This window comes from Ictidomys tridecemlineatus, chromosome 10 (assembly GCF_052094955.1).
Source record: "Ictidomys tridecemlineatus isolate mIctTri1 chromosome 10, mIctTri1.hap1, whole genome shotgun sequence".
Taxonomy (NCBI): domain Eukaryota; kingdom Metazoa; phylum Chordata; class Mammalia; order Rodentia; family Sciuridae; genus Ictidomys; species Ictidomys tridecemlineatus.
Genome location: NC_135486.1, coordinates 94,669,692 through 94,686,661, shown reverse-complemented (window position 1 = coordinate 94,686,661; position 16,970 = coordinate 94,669,692). Strand labels below are relative to the sequence as shown.

The 16,970-nt window shown below is 40.1% G+C and overlaps 1 long non-coding RNA gene across 9 annotated transcripts in view; it reads right to left on the bottom strand.

The window, feature by feature from the left end:
• Nucleotides 1-3,008: 3,008 nt before the first annotated feature.
• The window catches only part of LOC110599002 (uncharacterized), a 112,632-nt gene continuing 98,670 nt past the window's right edge, over nucleotides 3,009-16,970 (bottom strand). For 6 of the 9 annotated variants that reach the window (XR_013426720.1, XR_013426718.1, XR_013426725.1 and 3 more), the window contains 2 exons: nucleotides 9,201-9,307; nucleotides 3,009-3,516 (listed from right to left, as the gene is read on the bottom strand). This is a non-coding gene — a long non-coding RNA (uncharacterized LOC110599002). The remainder of the gene's footprint in view (nucleotides 3,517-9,200; nucleotides 9,308-16,970) is intronic. The other 3 variants (XR_013426719.1, XR_013426727.1, XR_013426729.1) reach the window with 1 other exon arrangement.

The following is a 16,970-nucleotide window of genomic DNA, read 5'->3' as shown; positions in this document are numbered from 1 at the left end:
GAAAGGAAGCCATGCCTCCCTGGAGGCTGTTAAATGGTTTGGGGAAAATGGTTCTACTATTTGCCTCTTTGTAGCAACATTATATGTTGGAAAAATATACTTAATTGTATTTGGTTCATTCTAAAGACTTTCCAGTGCAAACTGCTAGGATTTTCACAAAGAAAAACTTGCATAAGGAGTTGTACTGAGGGGGATCTTGGGTTTCAAAGACATAGTAAGAGGCACCCAAAGTGTAGCAGAGTAGACACAGCAGCCTCCATGTTTTGATTCTGAATCCAGTTGTATTCCATTAATTTATGCAGCAAAAATTATAAATGACCAATGACTCAGAAAGGGTACCTCAATTAGTTTAGGCAATATATGTTAGGACACAAAAGTATTGAGATTTTTGGGGGGAGTTTCTAAATTGTATACTGCTATTTTTTTATTATTATTATTAATTTGACTTCTGTTTTTCTAGTAGTAAGAGTGCATATTCTACTCAACAATTATGAGGTGAGCATATTACTGCTTCACTTGGAAAATCTTTTTGATTGTGTTTAGGAAAGCTGCAAATGAATCAGTCATAAAAACAATTTGTTTAGGAGGCCTCCATGTTCTTGACAAATGCCGTTTGCCACTACTGTCTTCTCTGCCATGCATTTAAGATAAATCTCCTCTCCTAATGCCTTCACTCACCAAGCAGCTCAGGAGGAGGCAAATGTGGTGGTGAAATTCCTTTTTCTTTTAAAAAATAGTTTAAATACTTTTATCTGTCTTTTAATTAGCTATTTTCTCTAATCCCTACTGTGGAAGTATACATGCACATATATGCACACACATGTCTGTGTCCCATTTTGACATTGGACCTGAGCTTCAGTCAGTGTTGATTTTGTCTTGGCTGGACTCATAGGAAGGATCTTGGATGCTGGTGTCTCATCTGAATTCTCCAGGACAGTTGTGTTAGTTGGGTTTCTATCACTATAACAAAATACCTGAGATAATCCATTTACAAAGAGTCAAGGTTTATTTGGGCTCATGGTTTTGAGGGTTTCAGTCTATGATCAGTTGGCTCCATTTCTGTGAACCTGAGGCAAGATAGCACATCATGGCAATAGAGCATGGAGGAGCAAAACCATTCGCCTCGTGGTCAGGAAGCAAAGAGAAATCTCCTCCAAGGATACATCCTCAGTAACTAAGACTTCCCATAAGGCCTCATCTCTTGAAGGTTTCACCATCTGCCAATAGTGCTACTCTGGAGACCACACCTTTAACATATGGGCCTTTGGGGACAGAAAAGATCCAAGCTATAGTGAAAGTGTTTTCTCATGAGGACCTGTGTCTAAAGCTAATCCATTTATTTGAGGAACTGGAAGAGCTTGCCTAAGTACTAAAGACACTATGGAATCAGTCTCTGCTGTCTAACTCTATAATGGGCCCCTGCATCCCTCACCATTAAGCACTTCTCTGGTCAGAATGTGTCCTAGGACACACTCTGTTCCATTGCGGTAAAAAACACCTAACTACAGAACCTGCCTTTAATAAATATCTTAACTGCTATGACTTAAAACCTGTCTCTGAAAGAACAGAACAGGTTCAAATAAACTATGTCTTTGTATACTTGATGAGATTAGAAACCATGCCATATTCAAGGAACTTGTACTGTTCCTTCTTTCTCTACATCATACCTATTCAGAATCACCTACAGTCCCTTTCCTATTGCTGAGCACATAGTAGACACTAAATTTAATATTGTTGGAACTGAAGTATTTTGAAGAGTAGAAATGTTATATTCTGTATACAGAAAGCTCAACCGCCTGTCACTTTTCTAAGTTATAGAAGGTCCTAGGTTGCAAAGTACTGTATTTGTGGTAGATTAATTGAAATAATGGTCCCAATTTATGTGGCATCTATGCTCTTTGTGATATGACTTTGCAGTTTTTCCCATGAAACAATGGAATGTAGGGCTTAGATCTGGTTTGGTTTGCTTGGCATACATGATCTAGGTTCCATCTCCAGCACCCAAGAAAGAAAGGACCAAAAAAAGAAAAAAAAAAAAGAAAGAAAAAGAAACCAGTGTTTTTTTTGACATTGAGTTCCCTTGAGTTCTGAGTTTGGACATACAACTTGCATGGTTTAAAGGGGTCTTAGCAGATTGGAGAAAAGGAGAGACAAGCAGATTCCTGCTTCTTTTCTCTGTCTTCATCATTGATAACACCCCTGTGCTGGAAAGTGAGACGTCTTCCCATCTGTCCCCACAGAAGCCATCCCAGGCCAGCTGACAGACAGTTCTGGCATCTAAGAGTCCATCTAAGATCAGCAGACATGTCTAGCCAACTTTGGCAACTGTCATTGTATGAGTAAGCCCAACCAAGTCCAGAGATAGTGCCCAGCTGATCCCTAGACTCATGAGCTGAATAAAAACCTATTATTTTTGTCACTGAGTTTTGGGAGGCTTATTGCTCTGTATCATTGTGGCAATGGGTTGTTCATAAAGTACTAAATGCATACCATCTTTCTTTGATTCAGGTGTCACCTTGGAATTTCACAGCAGAATTATTGCCGCAAAAATTGAATATTTCTGTCCAGTCATAGATATGAAGACATTAAATATTTTCATCCTAATGGACATAAGGAAAATGTAGGGAATATGGGCATTTAGACAGAGACCCTCTTACAATAATGCCTCGGTATTTATTTCTAGAAGAATATTTGTGGCATGGGCTATGATAAACAGAATGGGTATTTATGACAAAAAAATATAACATTGTGGTCAGAAGAAGAAACATACAATTGTTCTATATACCCAAGTTACATAAAAATAAATAAACAACCAAAGCAAAAAATAGCAAGATTTTTTTGTTTCCTGTCCTTTGTCTTTCTTCTCATAAAAAATCATGAAAACTGGATACCTTAATCTTATATTTAAATGGATTCTGGATAAGTATAAATCAATGAGTTATATTTCAATATTTGACATGTGGAGTACCAGGGTTCTTTGCAAGCAACAGAAAACTGCTCAGGCTTAGTTAATCAGTAAAGGCATTTATTAAAATTTTAACAGGGAGTTCACAAAGGGACCACAGGAGGACCAGCTAGAAATGGATAGAAACGAGAGCAGTTCTTAGGATCACAAAAGGAAATAAGAGCAAAAAGAAACAAAATAAGGGAAATTAGAAAAATTTGAAGTTCACTGCAAATAACTTTCATTGACAAGTCCTTTGCATACAAGTTCTCTTCTACTGAAAGGAAACGAGATGGATTGGAGGCCTTGTTTCCTCCCGGAAACACTGGGTAGTCGTCTACAGATAACTGGGTAGTTGAGTTATCCTAGTGTTTCGGATGATTAAAGGTGAAGTTAAACTCCCACCTTCTTGGGTCCCTGGAGGTGATGCTCCCAACAGCTGGAGAAGCCTGAATGGATGGAGCCCGGCTGCACAAGGGTAGTGGCTTCGGATCGAGCAGGTAGGGACCCACCTGCTGTAGGCTGTGGAACTCTTGGTGAGTTTCAATTTTTCTGACCCTTAGTGTCCTCTTCTATAAAATGAAGATAATATCCAGAATTAGTGCCTTATAGCACTCATGTAGGAAACCCCATGTACAGAAACCCTCAGCTAAAGTTAGCTCCAGGGGAGGCCTGATCATTCATTTTTCATAACCCCAAATCCTGAGGCAGGTGGTGGCAGTTGTGGGGAGAGACCAGGGAATTTAGGCCAGATGAGCTTGGCTACCAATCTTGGTTGTGCACCAATGAGACATGTCACCCTGAGCAATGCACTTACCCTCTCTGAGCCTGGTTCCTCACTTGTACAACAGAATACTACCAACTCTGGGGACCTCTGGGGAAGAGTTCATGTTTATAGAGTGCTTAGTCCTATTTGGAATTTAGATCCAATAGCAGATATAAGTATAAATCAATGAGTTATGTTTAAATATTTGTGGAATGGACATAAGTGGCTTAGATGGACATAAGTGTGGTCTTATCACGTAGCCTTTAATGGAAAAGTGGAATGGGGTAAAGAATTGAAGGCATTTACTTTATTAACCCACGTACCCAATAAGGCACATCATCTAACAACGAGACCAGTCTAGCACTGTGCACTAGAGAAGGCTTTGTGTCTTCATCAGAGTCCTGTTTCTGCAGTGACTTCCTCTTTGGTGAATTTCATTCAGACACTTTATTATATCAAAGGCTGAGACAACTGTGTCACTAACCAGGTCCAACTGCTCTCATTGACATCATTGATAAGGTGGCTTTCCTTCTCTTTCTCCTCTGCTCCCTCCTGATACTATAATTTAATTGAAGGTGAGACAGAGAGAAACAACCTTATATCTATGTGTTACATTTTTTCCTCTTTTCAGATACTATTCTTGGTCCAGAAAGGGCTGTAATACACAGAGGGGGAAAGGTTCATGTGGGTCCCTGAATTTGGCACATACAAGTGAAACCACTCAGGCTAGAAACATTTTAGATTTTTTTTTAATGTAATAATGTTCTTGGCCAAATATTTTCAATGTTTGGCTATATTTTACCCTGTCCTTATAGTTGCAAGGATTTGGGGAAGGAGGCAGGGTGATCATAGGTGGTAACTTTTAGGAAAGAAGGAAGGAAAGAGGAAGGGAAGCATTTCAAGGAACACATCAGGGTTCAAGTTCATATTCTGAAGACAGACATACTGTTGGGTTAACTCCTCTATATAAATATCTATACAGAGACCTGGCATTGTAATAAATCTTTTTCTCCACCCCTCCTCCTGCCCTGCTCTTGCAGTCTCTCTGATACATGCATCCTCTCTTTTGCACTAGAATAGAGATGCTATATCCTCTAGAGTGACATTTCTTAGAGAGTAGAGTTTAAAAACTTGGCAGACATTCAGGTCAAAGCAAAGAGCTCTATTTAGGGCAGAGCTATTGAGTGAAAAGATAATGGAACTTGGGAAATCTGGTGAGGTTTAGTGTCTGTGATTCATTCACAGCCAGAGCACAGAGTTCTTCCTTTAAGTAAAAACAAAACAGTAATTTGCTAAAATGGTGGTGTCTGGTCCCTGTGTGCTTTAGATGGCAAGGCTTCCCACAGGGCTCTCTCGAGAATTTTTGTTTCTACTGACCCTCTGTGTGACTCACTGCTAAAGTTTCAAGGCCTCTGCCTCATCAGGGAGCAAAGTAGTCTCTGGGCACAAGATCTGGTGTTTTTATTTTCCCTCAATACTGAGTGTCTCAGGCAAAAATCTGATAATTTCACTCATTTAGAAAACATGTTATTAGGGACAATCTCTAAGTCCGGCCCAAATCTCCTTTTAATCTTAATAATTAATTTATTCAATATACTGAGTATTAATTTGGTTCTAGGAACTGCTCTGGGTTAAAATATGTGAAAATTTGTTAAGGATGTGATACATGTGCACATGGAAATCGTTTGCCCATGGAAACTCCAGAGCCTAGAACTGTGCCAGGCAGAGAGTTGGAGCTCAGAATATATTTGCTATTGAATGAAAATACCTCATGACAGACATGTAAGGAAGGACATTTATAAGTGAGGAAACTGGGAGTCCAGGAAACAAAGTGACTCTCACAGAGTCACATGGCCAGGGAGTAGAGGAGTGGGTCCAGGGCAGAACCAGCTGTTGGCTATTACATCTGTGGTCTTGGCCACTGGGAGGTGCAGCCTGCTTCCCCTCAACCTGCTCCAGGAACCTAATGTTCCAGAAAGACTGGTCTCTGCCTAATAATGCCAAACCGCGGCATATTCCCGCCTTGAGCTTCACTTGTATCCCCAAATCCATTGCTAACACCTCCCCCCAATGTTTTCTCTGTCCTCCCTCCTGTTGGTACTGCTTAGCTTTAATACCCAGCCAAAGCCTACTTTCCTTCAAGCCCAGGCTGCCTCAGCTGGCAGGGCTTCTTCTGGCCTGTCCAATTCAGGCCACATTCCGTCTTTGTTCAGGCTGTGACAATCTCTGACACCCAGCACAAGGCCTTGATGAAAAATTTTTGGCTCGTGGAGAAGCTCCCGGTCATCATCCTTTCCCCCGGCCCCTCACCCCCACTAGGTGCCATCTTCTTTCTCGTGGTAATGAGAAATTGCATCTGTAGGGGCCAGACTTGAAAGAAAGGCAAAATGAAGCTGAAGATAAGCTTTAGTGCAGGGGAGGTAATTCAGCACCGTGGTTCAGAGCCTGGATGCTACCCTCGGTTCACTCAAGTTGGAATCCCAGAGAATCCCAGAACCTGGGGGATCATCAATGCTGTTTCTCCTGAGTCATGAATGAAGTCATGATGTCAGCCAGGGCTGTAGCCATGGAGGCTCACCTGGGGAGGGCGGATCATTTCCCAAAGTGGCTTGCTCTCAGGGCTGGCATGTTCACTATGCTGTTGACAAGACACCTCAGTTTCCTTCCCTATGGACCTCTTACTTCTGCAGTATTCTTCTGGTCACATGGACCAAATCTGATACAGTGTGTGGGGAAACAGCACAAGGTCATGGATACCAGAATGTGAAGCTTATTGAGGAGCATCTTGGATGCTGGCTACCATGTCCACCATTCAGTTATGTCATCTTGGACAATTCGCGTTAAGCTTGATCTGTCAAATGGGGTTGTAAGGATTCAATGACTTAAAACAGAGCAGGTGCTTAGTTCACTCTTCAAATATTGATAACTAATGCTAGAGAATGCAAAGTCATCACACTGTAGCAGAGAAGAGGGAGCAAGTGATGGTGTGAGTTTAAGTTTCATTGCTATGATCCATAGCAATTGCGTGAGAATCAAGTCTGCGGTTCTTTGCATGCTGGTTGTTAGGCAAATGCCAATGCAGCATAATTTCCATGTCCCCTTTGAGGTTGTCATCACTACATCTCATGCAAATCACATATCCTATGATCAAAATAGAGTTTCTGTGTCACCTAGACACAAAACACTGATTGCGGGGTTCATTACAGAATTTATACATCTTTGGGAGAACTGAATATCAATTACTTCTTGCTGATTCCTTGCTTACCAGTGATTAATCACATCCGAATATGATTGCTCCTTTGTAAAAACCTAATCAAAAAGGAGCAAACAGACATACACACTCACAATCAACGGACACTTGCTTTTACAATAGATGTTTTCCTGCAATAATATGTGTTTCTTAAATTTTTGAAACCAAGTAATGTTCTTTGCTTCAATAGTAATTCTCACTTCAGAGATGATTCATACCAATGTTCTCTCTAATGACAATGGGTCTTAATATTTTTGGCTAAAACTTACTTTCTTTGTCCCCTCTTTTTCCTTTGCTTCTCCCACCCCCTCTTTTTTTTTTGTCAAGAATTTAATGATCTAAAAACACTTAAAGCCATTAAGTTACCATAAGGAGAAGAATCCTTTCACAATATTATTAATTCATGGCTCTGCTGGGGCCTGAAGGTCCAGCATGTGTTCTGAGGACAATATTGTGGAGACAGGCGTCTGAAGCTGTGGACCTCTGACTCAAGAGCCCAGTGATGTTGATGCAGAATAGTAATGTAACTTCTCATCTGTTTTGCTTACTTTGTCTGAGAGTTTTCTTGATAGGCCTGGACTGATGCTGGAATTACAAAAAGGAAATTCTCGCAGTCACACGCAGCCTATATTATAGTCACAAACATTGGAAGAATGTCAAAGGGAGATTGGGGAGTGAGGAAGTAGCAAAGTTAGATTGAAACTTGAGTCCTAGTTCACCAGTTCATAGCTTGGCAATGTGGTTGAGATAACAATAATATATCAGGGGGCCTTCCAACTCTGGCTGGGAAAGCTACAAATTATGGGTTAGTTCCTTTTCCTTTGTACCCAGAGTGGAAAACTGGCCCCAGTTTGAAGTCATTTGGCACAGTAAGGGAACTGAAGACAGTTTCAGCTTGGACCCGACATATCTACCAGAAAACAATTGCATTTTCTTTTTCAGTGAATTGTGTGAGCATTTTTAACATAATTAAGAAAGCTATATTCAAAGACAAGAGACTCTCTCTGGAAGTTCTTTGTTTCCAAGGGAAAAGAATAGGAGGCTATCAGACATGAGGTTCCTTCCTGTGGGTTGCATTTTGAAGCCCAATCTCTCTCTGACTTCTCCTGATAAGTTAAAGAGTCTTGTTAATAACCATGTTGCAAGCAGAGGTAGATTTTTTTTTTAGAGAATCATTTACATGGGAACTTTATTGTGATAAGATACCTTGGTGATTGTTCATTGGTTGCCTGAAGGCTCCCCCAAATTCTGATTCTAGATGATTTCTCTCCATTCCCCTGGGGGACAGCTGAAAGATCGCTGAAGTTTTCTAGCCACTTCTAATGAGAGATAGTGTCTGTGTTCCCTCCCCTTGAAGCTGGGTGGGCTCTGTGATTTCTTTGACAAAATGAACACAGCAGACATGACACCGTACCAGCGCTCAGGCCCAGGTTTTAAAGGCCTGGCAGCTGCCACTTTGTTTCTTGCAACTCTGAGCTACCATGTAAGAAGTCTAACTATGTTGGATGGGCTGTGTAAAAGGGCCAGGGCACCAAAAAGAGAAGGTGAGAGGCCCCACATAGCTCTCCTGACACCCTTGCCCCCCTGCTAGGCAGACATAGGACGCCATCTTGGGCCCTCCATCTTGGATAACTACCTAGCATCCATGGTTACTGTCATGTGCAACAGAAGAATTACTTGGTCCAATCCTGCTGAATTTCTGACACACACAGATTATGAGAATAACTACAGTTATTTTTGTTGAGAAGCAGGCCTCTAATGAGAACCTTTGAACCATCTGAAAAAAAAAAAAAAAAAGAAGTTCCTATTTTAGGAACTCCCTTCCAAGACACATGACTCATTTATAAACCACCTGCAGATTACAATCTACAGCACAAATTCCAGGCAGAGTTGGGGCATCTAAATTTGATTAGGCAGACAAAAAAATTCCTATATTAAATTCTTATCTGGTTTTGAAAACTTTCTCATAGCCGCCTTGAGAACAGATGCCATTCATTCTTATTGACCTTTGCTCGACTGATCATAATCACATTCCCTGCCAGAAAATGCAGTAGATTAGAACAAGTCATCATTCTTAATAGGCTATTTTAGGAGCAATATATTAAATTTGTAGAAACCTCATTCCAGAACATCAAGGGCAATTTTATTGAGGAAATGTAAGGTCTAAGCTCTTCTACCTCAATAAGAACTCAAAAGTATTGGATGTCTAAAGTTGCAAATTGATTTGATATACTTCATACTTGGAGATACAACTCTTCTGTCTCAAATAAATTGATGATTTCACTCCATCTTTGCTCTGTGCATTGTGTTTTCCCCCGATGAACAGACTCCTGTTTATTTAAATGGTCTGTCAATAGAAAGTACAGGTTATTCAAATATTTTACTTAATTGAAAGTTTCTGTGCATACCATATAACATCGACCAATTTCAAAGAATTATAGGCATAGGAAAATCTTAAAATTTCCACCAAATCCTCCTTTTACACACCTGATTTAGAAGGTCCTTGCATTTCTGTGGTACTCACAGGCAGTGCTAGAAACCTCATGCTATAGATGAAGAAAGCTCAGAGACCAGGAATGATGGGAAATCTATTTGAGTCCAGAATTGTGTAAAATTCTTCTCTCATAGCAAGTTGCCCATTGGTCATTTCCTTTTTGGTTTAATAAAGTAGAACTTGGAAAAAAATGCATCCATCTCTTCATTTGAATTTTCTTGGTATCCTTATGTGGTGTACATGGAACACTTACTGTGCATAAGTAAATTCCTGTTCCCTGGAAATTAGGTTTTCTGCTAAGCTCCTGGATGGAAGTAGTAGGAGAGACTCGCATGAACAGGAGCACAATTGCCCCTCAGGAAAGTAAACCAAAAACCATAAAAGAAGGTAGTGTTAAGACTGTAACTGGAGTGAGCACTTCTTGTGGGGGGCAGAGGACCACCATTGCTGGAGCTCACTGTGGTCACCAGGTCCTTGTTAGTTCATCAGTGACTTAGAGACTGGCTCTCAAAAACTTTGTCTCTATACTCAGTGCGCCTGTTTACCTCCCCAGGGAGTTAGGGGAGGTAAACATTCTTATAGAATGTACATAAGGTTGTATCCATCCCTTCATTCTCATATGTGGAAAGGAGACTCAGGCATAGGAAGGGAGAGTCCTCCACGTTCAAAGAAATTGGTACATTTTCCTATAGGATGCAGCCTCTCAGGCAGGTGAAATCCTGAAAACAAAGCCACAGAGGCAAAGTCTGACTTGATTATGTCCTGTCACCTTCCAGATTAAAAATCAACACAAGATACCAGATGGGTGAATGAATAAGTAAATGTCTCGCAATTTATGTATAGCAGATGATTGAATTCATTGATGAATTGAGTGATTGAGATCTAAGACATTGGATTTTCAAATTTCCAAACATGAAATGCCTTTTGAGTTGTTGGGCTCATCCCTTCATTCCTTAAATCCTTGTTCATTCAGTATTTATTGATTGAGCACCGGCTTTCTATCTGCGGGGCTCTGTGCTAAGTACTAAAGATACCACATGAAACTAGCTGACTGTGTCCTTATCTACATGAGAATAAATACAGTTATTTTGAAGCTCAGTCTCTCTCTGACTTCTGCTTGGAGCTTCTACCAGGAGGGAAAGTGGGGTTACCTAAGTAGTTACATACCACCTGATCCTGGAGATGGATGGGGTTCTATGACAGCATAAGACAGGAACCCTAACCAAGAGGGATAGCTGATCATATTATACTTCCCTTTGAAAGAGACACTTAGATTGATAGTAATTAGCTAAATTGGAAGGGGGGAAAGCTGTCTGGGCAGAAGGAATAGCAGCAAGAAGGCCTCAAGGCTAGACGAGGCTTGTCACATTAGAGGAACTGAAAGAAGGCTTATTAGTCAGTGAAGGTAGTAGGTAGACATGACATATTCTTACAGAATATTTTAAAGATTTGGGATTTTATGCTAATGACCTTAGGGAATCACGAAAGGTTTTGATTTAATTAGACATGAATTTTTAACAGATGACCTCGGCTGCTCTTTGACTCTGTACTGGAAGGCAGGAGAACAGAGACAGAGCGGTTAGAAGGCTGCTGCAGAACCCAGGAAGGAGATGCTGGTGGAGCTGGGGAACAGGAAAGGACCTGGGATGGCACCATCCCTCCTCCCCTGCATGCTCACTATACAGAACACCACTCATTTGTAGTGAATACCACTAGAAAGAGAATAGGGGAAGGACGGGGAGATTGTCCTGCCATTCTATAAATGTTTATTGGGTACCATGTCAGGCTCTGTGTATAACCCTGGGGTTGAACAAAACAAAATGAAAAAACATTCTTTCCCTCTATTGATTTCAAGGGACCCTAAAAACCACCTTTCCCTGATGTTCTTGATCGCCAATACTTTTTGGTCCCACCTTATATATGGGAAAGTAGCTCTAATGTAATCTTTATAACTTTCCTACATTTCTGTTATTTGATGGCAATGTCTAGTTTTCTTGTCTCTTCTATAATATATTCTAAGGATTTAGTATCAATTTTATTTCATTTTAAAAATAAAGACTTTAGAAATGACATGTGCACTAGTTGAAAATATATCCCCCCAATTCCCTGCTTCATTGGGAGCTACTATTGTCTCTGACCTGAACTTGACCTACTTATTTGTTCAGAATTTACCAGGGCATTGTTCACAGTATTAGCAAGTTCTATCATTATTCCCATATTATAGATGAGAAAACCAAGGCACACAGCAATCAAGCAACTTTCAGAGGGCCAGAGTTAGTGAGTAGAAGATTAATGGATGAAGAAGCAGGTGGATGTTCTTCTTCCAACTTAGGACCTATAGGACTGCTTCAGTCAAATTTAACCTTTAAACAGACACAACCCCAGACCAGCTCTATCAGAATAAAATCTTCAGGAGATTCTACAAATCATTCTGCTACTTTCCCTCCATGCCACAGACCAGTAGCTGTTCTCCCTATAAGGGAATCTGGTTTCCTTTGTGCTCTAACATGGAGAAAAAAAGAAAATGTGAACAGGTGGCACCAAGGCCAGTAAGAGGGATCGTAGGCATAGAAGGACACTTAGATTTTTAGTCCATTGGATGATTCTTTAGAGAATGAAGCTTATAAGCCATAAGTGAACCTGAGACTCTGGCCAATCAGACCTTAAGAAATTTCCCATCTGTTTTGTGTTTAGAATGGGCTTTTCATTTGTGGAGGAGTTTCAAGTCAGGGATTATGTTAATGCCATAGACGGAAACATTGCCAAAGGTAAGATCATTCGGACGAGGTTCCTTGGAGATCTCTAGAAGTTTGATGCCTGATACATAATCATTTCCCCTAGTGAATGGGTGTAAACCTGCTTGGTTCCCTTCTGGCTCATGACTTCCCTGTGACAACTAAATAAGATGTGGGAGGAAGCAGAGACAAAGCAGGGAGAGGGACGTGGAGACAGGGAGACAGGGAAAGAAGGGAATGGTTAGGGAGGAAAGCATGCAGTCATCCAGATGATCAGGATAAGCATCCATGTTTGTGTGGTGTTAAGAGACTTGGAATGTCTATAATGCCTATAGGTGACACCCTCACTTTGATTTATCCTTAGTAATATCACCACAGCATCATAGACAGCTCTGGCATTGAACGGATCTTCTTGGCTACTTATGAAAGAGGGGCAAGGCATAATTTTTTATTACTTGTGTTTCTTCCATGGTCCCTTTGGTCCCCATCCCAATAAAGGTTTTGAAAGAAATTTCCATGTCCAAAATCAGAAAAACAAAACACACCTAAAACAGTGTGAACGAGTGATGTTTATCACAGTCATTAGAGAACATTTTTAGGCTGGAAAGCTAGAAGGCAGGGTTTGAAGGTCAGCTTATCAGGATTCAGAGAGAAGTCTTCAATACAGAGGTCTCTAGGGAGAACATGGGTCACCAGCTGGGTTCCATCTCTACCAAAGATGACACAATAAGAGGAAGTGGGCTCAAATGGCAATATGAAGACTGTGTCAAGCATAATATAAATAAACAATAAAAACAAAGATTGTGTATGGGGAAAGAATCTGACAGTTCACCCAGGTCCCAGGGTCTGAAGCCCAGGATATTTTTTTCTTTTAGCTTTATCCTGAAAATACCTCTGTGGTTCTGAAAATAACAACAACAACAAAAAAAGTCATTTTGATTCATCAACAGCAATTGTTTTATCTATTTCTGTATTTCTGACAATTTGGAACGAAGGGCTGCTATGCTACTTAGTCATAGAGCCCAGGTCATCCCATCTGCCATGAGAGGTAAGTGCAAGAGAAAGCACAAGAACAGGTTGTAGGTGGTGGTGGTTGTGGTACTGATGGCTATGGGGGAGGCGCTGATGAAGGCGGTAGTGGTTCTGATGGAGACTGTGCTCGTACGAATGGAGGTAATGGTATTCATGGGGACAGTGGAGCTACTGATGGAGGAGGTGATAGGACTGATGGAGGGGATGATGGGAATGATGGGGATGGTGGCCATCTTGATGGATACACTGTAAATACTAAAGAAGATGGTTAAGATACTTATGGAGATGGTGGAAGTAGGGGGTTAGATATGGCAATGATGATGATATGGAAAGTCTGGCCTCATGAACTAGTTAAGAGACATGAGAACTTCTAAGACTTGAATAATTTTATCTTTTTTTCCCCTGGTCTCATGTCAGAGGCCTGTAGTATCGGTTAAACCAAAATATTTTTGGAATCACCCCCATGCCTAAGATACAAAAAGAAGCTATTAAAAAGAGGAGTTTCATTTTAACAAAAGATATGGGGAGAACTGGAGGGTTGGCTTTGGGTTGATATCACTTCTTCTCATTCATACCTCAGAAGCATGTGTGCCTGTGTGTGTGTGTGTGTGTGTGTGTGTGTGTGTGTGCATACGCCTGTGTGTGTCTTTAAGGAAAGGGTATTTTTGAATGCTGGATGCCCATTTTGCATCTTAATTAATTTCATGGGATAAGTGAGGGAGGCTCATAGCCCATGTCTGGCCATTTCATCTTTATTCTTCTCTCTGTGGGAATTAAAAGCAGAGCCTTATTGCCAACAGCACCTGCCTGAATAGGTTTTTGGAGAAGACAACTGATGAGGGATGGAGTCTTCCCATGGTAACACCACTTCCTCCTTCCGGAGTTCCCGCAGAGGTTTTCCCTCTAGCAGTGAAGAAAAGGAGTCCTCTCAGGCATCAGAATACTCAGCCTTTTATTTTGAGTTTCTCACCTGAAAGGGAACTTGAGACACCTCGTTGGACTTAGTTCTTGAGTGTGACGTTATATGGACGGTGGAAAGAAGAAGTTGGATTTTTCAGAGAATGGTTGCCCCTGCTGACAGGAATCCAATTTATAACACCAGGAAAGTCTGGTTTTGATTCTTGCCATCTTCCTGGGATGGTGGGTGGCTGGTTAATAAAGCTGATCTCTCACTTCTGGAATTGGATTGTGTTCCCAAGCTGAAACACGTCTGCATTTAATTTGGATCTGCTCGTGTATTCTGGGTCTGTGCTCTCCGATGAGAAATGGGGCTTAACGTGTGCACTACAGTCCTGGCTGAGGAGCGTTTTAACTTGTTACAGGTCTCTTAAGACGTGGAGATCTTAAGCCATTGCTTTTCAAAAATTGAGCCTGATTGTGCGTGTGCCAGAAGGAGAGTGGAGTCAGCAGTGGGGGATATGGTGTTTTACCAAGAGTCGTAAAAACAGAGTTACATTTAGCCAAACAATTCCATCTTTGCTTACATATCTAGGAAATAAGCCAGAAGCTGAGCAAAGAATCAGAGTGCTTACTGATACTGAGCAGTTCAAAAATGTCTCCTCCCTCTTAGTTTCTTTATATGCCAGAAAAAGATAAGGGGATTAATATTCAGAAGTGATTATTTCCAGAGGACTCTAAAATCTTGGTGCAAATAAATAGAATTCAGGAAGTCATATGATTATTTCCAATAATGTTCAAAAACACACTTGCCAAATCATCTATGTTAAAATTGAGAAAATTAATTCTTCACATGATAAAATATGTGATATTCCAGCCCCAAAGTCTGCATCCTACTTGGGAAATACTGGGGGCTTTTTCTCTTAATCAGGAACAAGATAGAGTGCTCACTCTGTCCATTATTTAACTAATTAGAGGTATTAGAGGTATTAGCTAATGCAATTAGAAGAGATAAAGCAATTAGAAGGATAGAAATTAGAGAAGAGGTGAAACTCTTCCTATTGAAGATGATATAATTATATATCCTGAAATGCAAAAGAATTTAGTGAAAAATCTACTTAAAAATTTAATAGAGAAGCAGGATATAAAATTATCCCATAAAATTCAAAATCATACACATGCATACAGAAACACAAATACACACACAGACATATACACACAATAATTAGAAAAAGAATAAAAAAGAAACCACACTTAAAAGTAGCAAAAGTACAAAATACTTAGACTTCAACTGATAAGAAAAATCCAAATTATATGAGAAAGATTATGAAGCTCTCTTGGAAGCCACAAAAGTAAACTTTAATAAAATAAGACACACTGTGTTCTTGTAGGGCAAGATGTAATCCATGTCAACTCTCCCAGTGCTAATTTATGTATTTAATGGAATCCAAGAAAGGCTACCAACAAGTTGTTCTTCTTTTTTGCTGAAGTTAGACAAGTTGATTTTAAAGCCCTGTTAGGAGGATAAACAACTGTGACAAAGAAGGAGAAATGAGGGAACTATCCCTACAAGACATTAAAATATTTTAATCCACTCGGTGAATTATTTCCCTGATGGGCTTGACTGAGTGGTAACCTAGGTAGGGTGTGGCAACTTTAGGGTATATATTTTGTGTCTGGATAGTGGAGTCTCTCTCTGCTTCCTCCTCATCAGGGGAGGTGTTTCCCTCCACCACACTTGTCTTCCATATTTTTCTGCCTCACCTCGAGCCCTGAGGAATGGAGCCTGCTATCTATGAACTGAGACCTCTGAAACTAAACCCTCAAATAAGTTTTTTCCTCCTCTAAGATTATTCTTGTCAGGTCTTTTAGTCGCAACAATGAAAAAGCTGACTGGAACAAAGAGCAAATAAACAAAAGACCAACAACAAGAATAACTACAGCCGGCTGTGGTGGTACAAACCTGTAATCCCAGCAGCTTAGGAGGCTGAAGCAGGAGGATGACAAGTTCAAAGCCAGCCTCAGCAATTTAGGAGGCTCTAAGCAACTTACTGAGACCCTATCTTAAAATAAAAAAAGAAAGGAAGGAAGGAAGGAAGGAAGGAAGGAAGGAAGGAAGGAAGGAAGGAAGGAAGGAAGGAAGGAAGGGGCTGAGGATGTGGATCAGTGATTAAGCACCCCTGGGTTCAATCCCCAGTACAAAAAGAAAAAAAATGAAGAAAAAAAGAAAAAAGAAAAGAGCAATTATATTGTAAAGTAAAGAAAAAAAAAAGACTAACAAAGTATTTGCAATTTACCTTATGGAAATGGACTAAGAGCCCTGAATATATATCCATATAAAGTTTCTAAAAATCAATAAGAAGACCAATAATCCAATAGAAAAATTACAGAAGACATAATAGTTTACTAAAAAAGAAATGGAAGTTTCTCTCAAAAATATAAAAGATTTTCAGCCTTGCTCATAATAAGAGATTTGTGAATTAAAATTATACTACAGTAATTAAAATCATACTCCTATCATGTCAGCAAACTTCTAAAATTCTAGAAGCATATTCCATTGGCAAGTTTGGAGTAATAGCCACTTCATAGTTGCTGTGGGAAAGCAAATAATATTACCCCATGAAGGGTATAACATATTCTTAAACTGAGTACTATGTAGTTGTATAAAAGATCAAGAAAGATCTCCATATATTGCCATTAAGTGATCCCTGGGATATGTTTCTAGCTACAGATAAACATATATAGCACATTACCTTGATGCTGAAAAAGGAATTAAGTATGAATATAAATATTTATTGGCCTATGTTTTCAAAAACAGAAAGATGAAGCTGTACATCTTAAACTTGTTTTCT